This window comes from Helianthus annuus, chromosome 1 (genome assembly GCF_002127325.2).
Source record: "Helianthus annuus cultivar XRQ/B chromosome 1, HanXRQr2.0-SUNRISE, whole genome shotgun sequence".
Taxonomy (NCBI): domain Eukaryota; kingdom Viridiplantae; phylum Streptophyta; class Magnoliopsida; order Asterales; family Asteraceae; genus Helianthus; species Helianthus annuus.
In genome coordinates this window covers 77328534-77339656 of record NC_035433.2, presented here as the reverse complement: position 1 = coordinate 77339656, position 11123 = coordinate 77328534, and the positions used below count along the sequence as shown (strand labels likewise).

At 35.9% G+C, this 11123-nt stretch overlaps 1 long non-coding RNA gene across 8 annotated transcripts; it reads right to left on the bottom strand.

Annotated features, from left to right (window-relative positions):
• Positions 1-863: 863 nt before the first annotated feature.
• LOC110869745 lies at positions 864-6516 on the bottom strand. Of its 8 annotated transcripts, none has more exons than XR_004866963.1 (4): positions 5296-6516; positions 3150-4942; positions 2574-2640; positions 864-1126 (listed from the first exon to the last, which is right to left on the bottom strand). It is a non-coding gene; the product is annotated as an uncharacterized LOC110869745 (long non-coding RNA). The 8 variants fall into 8 exon arrangements; XR_004866964.1 differs by having other exon boundaries at positions 3150-5314; positions 5401-6515; XR_004866962.1 differs by having other exon boundaries at positions 3150-5475; positions 6075-6515.
• Positions 6517-11123: the final 4607 nt, after the last annotated feature.

Below are 11123 nucleotides of genomic sequence, written 5' to 3'. Positions count from 1 at the left end.
CACTCAACTTTGTTGTTGACTCGTTGTTACATGCCTTACAGGTCGTTAAATGCTTGGAGCTTGCATATGGAGGTGGTCGTTGTGGGATGCGAACTGATATGTCCCGTATTTAATAAATAAACTTTATGAACTTATTAAACCTACGTTTTGGACTTTAAACTTATGAACCATGGACTATGAACTTATATTTTGGTATCACTTATTATGCTTCCGCTGTTTAAATTTAAAACTTGGTTAACTGGCTTTTGGTCACCAATTGTATTGTGGTTGTTTTTATTTACTTAAATACATTGTTCAATATGATTGGTGGCTCGATCCTGGTCACGTCACGCCTCCAAGCGGTGGTACTCCGCATGGTGGATTTTGGGGGTGTGACAAAATGTGTGACTCCCTGGTCTCTGAGAAGAATCAACTTCTGCAATCTTCCACCGCCTGGCAGGCGCGTCTCCATGAGCCGGAAAGTGCTATGGAACAGTCCAACGCCGAGGTGGAAAACCTGAACAGCCGCTTGGCAGGGCTGCAAGGTGACCGGAACTCGCTAATATCCCAAGGTTTGGTTGGTGCATTCGAGTATCTACGCCAGTCGGAGTCCTTTGTTGCCCTACCGGATCGCCTGTCTACTGTTGCTTACAAATCAGGTCACCATGATGGTGTCCATGAGGCTTATGCTAGTTGCCAACAAACAAGTAGGATTACTCCCAAGTTCCAGGAGAGAGGAGGCAAACTAACAGCGGAGATGGTAGATGCTCTTGAGGCAGTTTACAATGATCCACTGCCAGCGTATGCTGATTTAGCTGACAAGGTGGCCGAAGACGGCGTGGACTCTTTACGCCATATGCTGGAGGTGGCGTGTAACACCCGTCTTGAAAAGGTCTTATTATTTTATTATAAAATAAGCAACTTGCAAAAACAAAATGCCTTTCTAACAAAAACTTAGTTAATAGCTAAGTTTTACGTCGTCATAGTGTATTAACATAACCAACTACATATTTAAAACATTCAAGATTTTTTAGTATTGACATAACAACGTTATCTAAACATAATTAGATTAGTGCGGAAGCTTCAAAACTTGTGTTCGGTTCTTCAAAACTTGCTTGACCGTCATCCATAAGATCCACATCATCACCTAGGGTCAAAACCATTAAAATCATTAGTTTTGACATTAATATTGTACATATAAACGAATTCCGACATCGAAAAGTGAATAAAATACATAGTTTACTAGGCTCTACCGTAAGTTACGGTATCTACCGTAATTTACGGTAGACACTGTAAAATTTTGGTCTGCCGTAAATCAGTAGAGATCCACCGTAAGGCTTTTGTTTTCCACCGTAAATTACGGTGGAGACCGTAATTTACGGTGGGCTCTGTAACTTTGCCATTTAACTATTTTGTTGATTTTGCCCAAATCCGCATGCCGTTTTAGGCTATTTCTTCCCTATATGTCTGTAAATTCATTACAGACATGTTCATTTCGACTATCATACCAACATTTGACTCACCGATCATACGGCTAAAAATTACTATACTATCATTTATAAGACCCATTCTATCTTTACCCATTTTTCTACCATTTAACTAATAAGTTTATGGTGCCTTATGCCCATCATCCGGGCTTAGTACCACTCGCATTTCCTTACCAATTCCCATGGTTCAGTGCTTTAGTGATTGATATCGCCATTGTTATCCGATTAAAACACTAATGCTATGTTTTACACAATTATCCGACCCGTTGGCTCATCTTGTGGAAAACCTCCAATATGATGACTACCAAACGGTTCCTTATCAATTCTAATGCCTATTAGCTCAAGTAACGATCATGGTCGCTACAATCAACACCATAACTATTCTACGATGTAATTACACACAATTTAACAACAATTCGCTTAATGTAACGGGTCAAGTTACATACTTGCGTAATTCAGCAACATTGGCTTCTAACCGTAATTACCCATTCCCGGGCTTGTCAATCTTAGCGTACCACGTCCATTCCATGGATTACGTTTTTATAATTCAATTTTAATGAGTGACGTTTAGTCTCTTTAACACTACAAATTCAACCCCTGTTTGACCCGTTTGGTTGTTTAATGGGAACCACCATTTTACAACATACCAAACCGGTTCTAACCAACATTTAACCCATTTACTTATCTAGTGATCTTCGTCACTTCAACTAGACATCCAAATTCAAACACTATTCTAAATTCAAGTCTACTAGTAAAAATAATAGACATAACTTAACGCAACCGTGGTCACGTACATTCAAGCCACTTCATTTTCAACGGATTATGCTACATTATTTGACCCGTTGGGTTGTCGAGTGATAGCCATCACTTCAAGGACAAGCCAAAACTTAATTATACCATTGATTTGGCCCATTTGATTGTCGAGTGAGCTTCGTCACTTCAATGACATATCAACCTTAGTTTATCCGTTTATTTTGACCCATTTGGTTTGTCGAGTGAACTTCATCACTTCTATGAACAACCAAACTCAGGTATTACACTACATTTCCATTAACATTTCTAAGAACAATATTTATGCATAATGTAACGAAACTAAAAGTTACATACCTTCAAGGCTTTCCTTTCAAGCGCGTATCGCCCCCGGCTTGCCCGATTGAAAACTCGGTTTCCTTGCCTATAGAGTTCAACCATAGATGTTTAGAACTCTATTCATAACACATAACGCATAATTCACCATATTAATCAAATATGCGTCTTTAGTCCGATTTCCAACATTTATCTTCTCTTAGGCATTATATCAAACACCTAAAGTGCATAATTTCATACTATTAGAAGTCAAGTTCTTGACTAACTATTTAACCAAGATTTATACATCATTTCACATGTTCATGACAATTTTTCATATTAATAAATCTGGGTTTGCTTCATAGAGCTCAAATACACTAAGTCAACAAAGATAATCCTAGTGTTTAACATAATTCTACAATACCCACTTGACATATGAGTGGATGATTGTAAATTCACAAATTTTGAACATCAATTCAACAAGTAAATGACTAGGGTTCAATCCTAGACATAATTTCATTCCTAATTTCATCCAAACTTGTTCATGCAAGCTCAGATTTCAATTCTCATGAATTCATCCAAAAATCAAGATGAAGCTATATGGTGAAATTTGTATACCTTATGACCCCTTCGTCGAGGTGATCGCTAATCTATGATTGGAATTTGATTTGGAGCGGATTTGAGCCTTCAATTAGGTGAAAATGCAAGAGCTAGGGTTTTGAGGGGAGTCTTGGTCGCTCCCTGTGTTCTTGATCGATTCCAGACACATCTAAGGATGTGTTTGGATTTTGATTTATTATGCTTTAATAACATAAGTTTCCATTCTAACATTTTTAGCCCCTCAATTAAAACCAAGTAAATCTCTAATGTTTTAATCAAGTTCCTTTGTTATAACTAGACTCTTGACTAACTAGGTTATTTATTTCTAGTTAGTTTATCTTTTGTTTATTTTACACTTTATAATTTCAATATAAAGTTTTATAATTTCGGGGTGTTACATGGCGGATGAATCCGGAGAGGAATAAATGTTTGTTTGTTTGATATTTCTTTTGTTCCTTAGATATTTTTGTAAAGAACGATATTTTATGTTTGTTGGGGCGCGTGCGGGCACTTGATTTTTTCAGAAACAATTAATGAAACCATCATTATGACTGTGCCGCCGTTTGCAAAAATGTGGCGATTAAACATGTAATCATGATTCCGTATTAATTTTGCTTGCGTCACATTTGTCTACTTGTTTAACTGTCTATAAATTGACCCTTGCTTTTTTACCATATTTGGTAAATGAATCATGAGTCGTAAATGCCGTCTCCGTATTTACGATGTAGACAACCTTACCTCTACCCCGTAGGAATAGAGAGGTTGCTTCCAATGAGACCCCTGGCTCGGTGTGCTAAATAAGATCAAGCACCAATATTGTTTCAATAAAAATTCTACTTTTGGAGAAAATGATTAAAGAGAAAGAGAAAATGCAAACCTTCACACAACCGTACAAGCATCCCTTACTTCCTCAAGAAGGGCTCCATATCATTTATGAACTGGTCTAAAGAACCTTCTTTAAGTTCCACCTTAAAACTCAAGTATTACTCAAATAACGCAACATGATACAAACTTATAATAAAAATAATATTCAACAATTTAGAAACCCAATAGATTATGATTAGATAGAAATATATATACACACAGATAGATGTCTATATATATAAATGAGAGGGATGGTAAGAGAAATTAATGAGTGTGTGTGAATATGAACAACATAAAACTACTTACCGATTCTGTAGCAATACTACCAGTCCCGGCATAGTTGTGGTCTTCATACTCGTTAAATACCGTATTTGGGTTATACGGGTTGATGTATTTGACACAATCTCATCAATTCAATCCACAAACCCAATGCCACCGCTAAATGAAATATTATCCAATAGAATTAAACATTATTAAGCACCTGCAAGTGAATGAGTTGCTCTCTGAACTCTTAAACTTAAGATTCCTCAGGTTCTCAAACATAATCGGAATCGACTCATTCGAAGTAAAATACCTGACGACTTTCATAAAGTTATTCAAAATGCAGCCATGGCCAGGAAAAAAGATGTTAAAGTGGAGCCATGATAATGCAAAATTGACCTAAACATGAAATTGTCTACAACAAAAGAGAAACGACAACGTGCAGAAAAAAGTATAAAAAACTTGATATTGATTAGCCGACACAGAGAAACAATGGTGTGCGGAGCGGTATGGTGGAGCAGCGGTGACACCTTTGACGGCTTCGAATTAAGAAATCCGAAAAGCAAAATATTACAAAGAGGATGAGGTAGACGCGAGGCTGCGTAAGCAAAGGTGAGCACAACAACCATTCTCTACAAGTTCGAGTTAACCCTGCACGTCCGACATCGTATAATCACTGTTATTACCTACAAAAAGAACTGTTTATCCAAAGATGCATTAAATTACCTAATTATCCTTACTTTTAACCTATATTTAAAAACTTTTACTTATATTTCACAAAGTTTATCTCCTTTTCGTCACAAGAATGTACTCACTTTTCACTTTATGTATGTAATTAAAATGTTACCATCAAACATAATCTCATGCAACCCATTTATTTTACATTTAACCATCTGATTCTGCAATTGTCCATCATCAATATATCCAAAACGCAGTAAGTTGGAGGTTGTAATGGTATTTTTTTGAGTAGGAAGCACAACAATGTGACTGAAAACTATAAATGAAGGCAATAATTCAGTGAAAAATAAAGAAATTTTACCTGATCCACTCTCCAGCACCTACACAAAAGCAAATCCAGTTTGCACATTCATGAAAGAATATAAACCAAAAACAATGAAAATTATTATGTGAAGAAGTATTATACACCAAGTAACAAAAGCTTCTGAATATGTTTTTCTGCTTTTGTTTCTTGTTCCATCCATCTATCTATTTCTGCAGCCTGTCAATCCATACCAAGATAATCTCCAAGCTCAAAATCACCAATATTCATCTTCTTGAAAACCATATTAAGATCGATATACGCATAAACCGACAAACACTTACTAACACTTGCAACAGAGAATGAAGATATATGAAAAAAAAAGGAATCATGCTTCATTTTTCATTCTACAATGCTTCATATATAAAGTAAAATTTACCAGAATGGTTGTGTACAAGCATGTCATATTGGTATCATTTAACCAAGTTATAAGAATGCAAGCTTATGACATGTTTAGTGTTAATATTCATACTATAATGTTGTGTGTATAGATTTGCTATCTCAATTTCAAGCTTAAATAGAAGTCAATTTAGAAAATCATAAACCCTAGCAGGAAATGATATCCCAAATAATACATCCTATAGATGAAAAATATTAGTTAAATTTAGAACATTTACCTCTTTATTCTTAAGAATAACAGAAGGCAGAACACCCTCATCGTTCATAAATTGAAAAAAAAAAACATTGCTAAATGAGCAAATAATCCGTAATCAAAACTGTAAATTTCTGTGATAAACAGTAAGCATGAAATTGGAGTTTTGTAGTAAGTAAAGACCTACATGTTTCAAAGCAATTGACCTATCGAATTTGAGTTTAATGTGAGCCACCAGCGACACACCCGATATCGACTAGAAACCCTAGCCGCCGATCAGACTACAGATCTCCTTCCGCTACTGCCTCCGGTCGCCACCCAATACCCTTGACGGACTCTCTATCATGCTTTCCTTCCCGTCTCTCTCTCTCTCCTCGTTCTGTTTTTAACTCTCCTTTTTTCCTCTCTTCTCTCTCTCTACAAATGAGAGAAAAAGGCTGCTAATGGGGGTTTTGAGATAGTTGCGGGAATTCAAAATTTAAATACAGGAAATGGAATAGATCTGGCCCGCCCAAAATTCACTTATGCTATAAAAGTTTGTACTTTGTGGCTTAAAATTTTGTACTTTAGGGTGTACGGTGTGGAAGTGGGTAAACCCACTTTACCGATTGGCAAACCACCGCCAATATGTTTGCCGAACATATATTGCCGAAAATGGGGACAAAATCGGTGAAGGTATACCGATTCGGGGAGAGGGAGGAGAGGGGAGAGAGTGGGGTTGTGTGGTGGGGTCCATGCCATCTCAACCAATCACACATTTTTCCTTTTTTTAAATAGTTTACCACTTCACCAAGTGTCTAACCATTGCCAACACTTTGAGCATAGTTTACCACTTTGACATGGCACACTCTCATTGGTTGATTTTTTAGTTTGCCACTCAAAGTGTTTAACCACTCCCTACACCCTTAGAAATGTACATCTTTATTCCAAACACTTGATTTAATTTGTTAGGGTTGTTTTAATATATTGTGGTGTATTTTTTTCTTTGTTAGTTGTTTTTATTTCAACCACACATGTTAGTCATGAGTTGTACACGATTGCGGGTCTTATTGGTATTGCTTTAATCACTTGTTTACAAACACATCGTCTACTTGTACATTTTAATTCACACGTTAATATTGATCAAAACAAACATCAAAACGTCGACAAAAATGAGTAGGCCATCACGATACCTTTAGATTTTTTTTTAAAACATTCTAATTTATAAGATATGGCAAAAATACGTAAAAGAATTATAAGTTTGTTGCAGAAAGAGAAAAGTGTAACTAATTATCTATAATTTTGTTAAAATCTCAGGGATTTAAATGTAATAAGTTTAGGGGCTAAAATATAAATAGTGTTTAAAAGACCAAACTACCCTCATTTTAGGGGTCTTTCTATAAATAAAGGGGGTGAAAGTTCTTATTTTTTTGTTATCTTAAAATACCCCTCCCTCATGCATTATAATATAGTATAGATAGTAGTTCTCGCTTTTTATGATGAAAGGTAGTGACTACTTTTGATTATTTGTTTAGGCTGATTATTTGTTTAGTTGTAATCAAAGTTCAAATGCATCAACATGCAAGATTTGTGAGAATAACTCATGACTAATGTAATATTAATTAATCAAAAGAAAAACTGAACTTAAAATTACAATATCTATACACCTATCTATACTTTCTACTAAAATTTGGTATGCATGAATTTCTAAAAACCACCCGGGTTTGCACACGTGTATCACTACTAGTATCTATAATAGAGAAAAATCTATTGAAAGTAAAGTACACCTCTATATTTAGAGGTTTGTACTTAACCCTTTATATTTTATTGTAAGTGTAGGAAAGAAAAAAGTAATAAAATAAGTGTTTCTTTGTAATAAATAAATAGAGATAGAGAGTTACATGTTATATGTTTTTCAAAAATTATTAAAATTTAGAGAAAAGGTATAAGCATTTACTATGTTTTATATAGCATTAATGTTTTCAATATGTTTTTTGACTTAAATGCCTGGATAGTCCTTGTGGTTTGGTCTTTTTTCACCGTTAGTCTTTCTAAAATTATAGCTATAGTCCCAAACTTTTCGATTTTCATTCCCGGATAGTCCCTAAGCCTAATATCAGTTAGTTTTTGATGTTAAGTGGCTGTGAAATTACAAAAATACTCTTACTATTAAAAATAAAAAACAATAAATCAGTTATACTATTAAATAAAGTGGAGCCCACCTTTTTCCTACCCTACCCCTACCCTCACCTCACCCCCACCCCCCACCCCCACCCCCATTCCTTTTTTTTCTTTTTCCCTTTTCTGCAACAAAACTTCACATAATTCCAACACCACCACCATAAACACCTCCACACCACCATACAATCATCATTCCACCACCATAACACCTCCACATCACCACCACCATAACACCTCCACCCCCATCGCCGGAAAAACAAACCTTATGCGGAGTCAAAGTTGCAAGTTCGATCGAAGTGAATTCCGACAACATTCTGTTCGAAATCAAAGTTGCAGGTTCGAAATAGAGAACAAAGAAACGGTGGTTGTAGGTTTGAGATCAAAGTGGCTGGTTCGCGATCAAAGTTGCAGGTTCAAAATCAAACGGTGGTTGTCGGAGCTTGTTTGGATTTTATCTGAGTTAAAGTTAGGGGTCGAAGGTGGAGGGTGGATGAGGCCAAAGGAGGTGGTGGCCGGAGTTTTTGGTGGTGGGTTCGAAATCAAACGCTCCTTGACGGAGATGAAGGTGGTGGGCGATCGGAATTTTCCCGGTGAAAACGATCATCGGAGAAGAAAGAAGGGGAAGTGGGTGGGTTGATCAGGAAAAAGAAGGGGTGGGTGGTGGGTCCCACATCATTTTTAAGTATTATTCATATTTCTTTTAAATTTTTAATTATTAATTTAACACGTAAGGGTATTTAGGTCATTTCACTTCCACTTAACACCAAAAACTAACTGATGTTAGGCTTAGGGACTATCCGGAAACGAAAATTGAAAAGTTGGGGACTATAGCTATAATTTTAGAAGTTAGGGACTAAAGGTGAAAAAAAGCCAAACAACAGGGACTATCCGGGCATTTAACTCATGTTTTTTTTTTTTTTTTTGAAAAATATAAAGAAAATTAACAAAATTTAGAGAAAAATGTGTTCTTTTATAGATGGAAATGAAGGGGAAAAATAATAAAATAAATATTTGTGAGTAAGAAATAGATAGAGATATAAAAAGTATGCTTTTATATAAATAGAGATGAAAGCTCCAGTATCAAGATTTACTATGTTTTATGTACGATTATGTTTTCAATATTTAATATTTCTGCATGTCAAATAGCTAAAGAATTTTATATATTTTTTGGCAATTCAGATTTAGATTTGTGACACCATCCACTTGTATCATAAGTTATATGTCATCATTGAGGTAATCCCTGATATCATAGAGAGAAGTGAAAGATTTTGTTTAAAAGAAACGTGTCGTATCGTTTAAAAACTAGACACATATAGCTTTGACAATATAAAATTATCACACTCGAAAATTACTATATATTTAAAAGAAACGTGTCGTATCGTTTAAAAACTAGACACATATATAGTTTTGACAATATAAATTATCACACTCGAAAATTACTATATATAAATCTAGTTCTACAAATAGTAAATTTTAAAAAATAACCCCTCTTATTTTTATCAGGTATATGATTACCCTAGTGGCATGATATTAATACTCCATTGATCCATCAGTTATTCAAATTTATCGTTTAGAAAAAAAAAAGAATAATAAATAACCTATCTTATATTATTTAAGATACACACGCTTACTTTTCCCAAACACAAAAGCACAAACAATATATTCTGTTTTATCTATTATTTTTCTATACTTGTATAGAAATTATGGTCGATAACAAAAATAGCCTTTTCAAATATAGAACTACTTCCAACTCAATTGATACTATGATCTCTTTTCTTTAACTATCTCTTTCTAACACTTTTTCTCGCATTTTATTTAATCACTCTTGGGTTTCCTTTCCCAAAAGAGATGTGACGAATTAGTTTAAGACTACACGGTATGGAAGGGTTTGAATATGCATTATGCGACACATGAACCACGTGTCAGAACGTGACATGGTGCTAAAACGGATGGTGTGACCCGGAACGTGAAGATGTGGTGTTTTTCGACACATGACAACTTTTGTATTATTTCATAATTCAAATTATATGAAATGTTTAAAACGTTATAGAAACATTACTACTAACATTAAATTTTATAAAACGTTACATAAAATTAAACATTACCTAATATTTTAAAATTAAAAAACACCTAACTTAAATAAAACATCTAATGATTTCCCATGCCGAGACGAGCATGAAGTCACGGTGGTGCTTGTGCCTAAAGTTGATGAGAGTCACTTGAATGATGTCGTCCCCTCCGAGGTCAATACCCTCGTGCTCCACGGCGGTATGGATCGTCTCGAATCTTTCGCAATCAAAACAGATTACTCTAAAACGAAACGAAAGGGCGTCGACGGTTCGGTGGTCTCACCCTATGGACGCAAAAGTGTTGTCGGATTGTCCTCCAAAAAGCACCGCTCGTGCGCCTACCCGGCGTGTGGTGGCTCAAAGCTTTGACCCACGACTCCCAAAGTGGAATATCCTCTTCTTCGGTCCACGCAATAGTTGCCATCCTCGGTTTTTATTAAAGTGGAAATGGTTGAGAGTTCGTATAATTTTGGGTGAAGTTGTAGAGTTTTTAAGAAAAAGGGTGGGTTCTATATATATGGTAAAATTTGATTTTTAAAAAAGTAAAGGTTTTAAATTTTAAAAAATTTACCCGTTGGGGTTAAACGGCTATCAGCCACGTTGAATCACCATGTGCCACGTCGTTTCACAAAACATCTCCATGCCGGTGGAGAATTCCCCGCCTCTTGAACAACGTCGTCTTAAACGCCGTGGACATACTGGTGTATATGGCTGAAGGGGTATGGTCCCAGATCTCGCGTCAGCATCGACCGCGAGTGACCATTACCCTTATCAAAACCCCCACTAGCTAACAACCTGCTTGTGCCCATGCGAGAACGCGTCGGCACAAGGGTTGAATCCAATCTATCTAGTAACGAAGGAGGACTTACATGGAACATGAGAACGGTAGAGTGATGCAACATAGCATCACATCTGGTGTATGAAAACGGAAGTATTCACAGCGATGCGGCCTCGCACCGCATCCAGTGAACACTTCTATCAATACAAGAAAGCCTTACCTTAGGCAT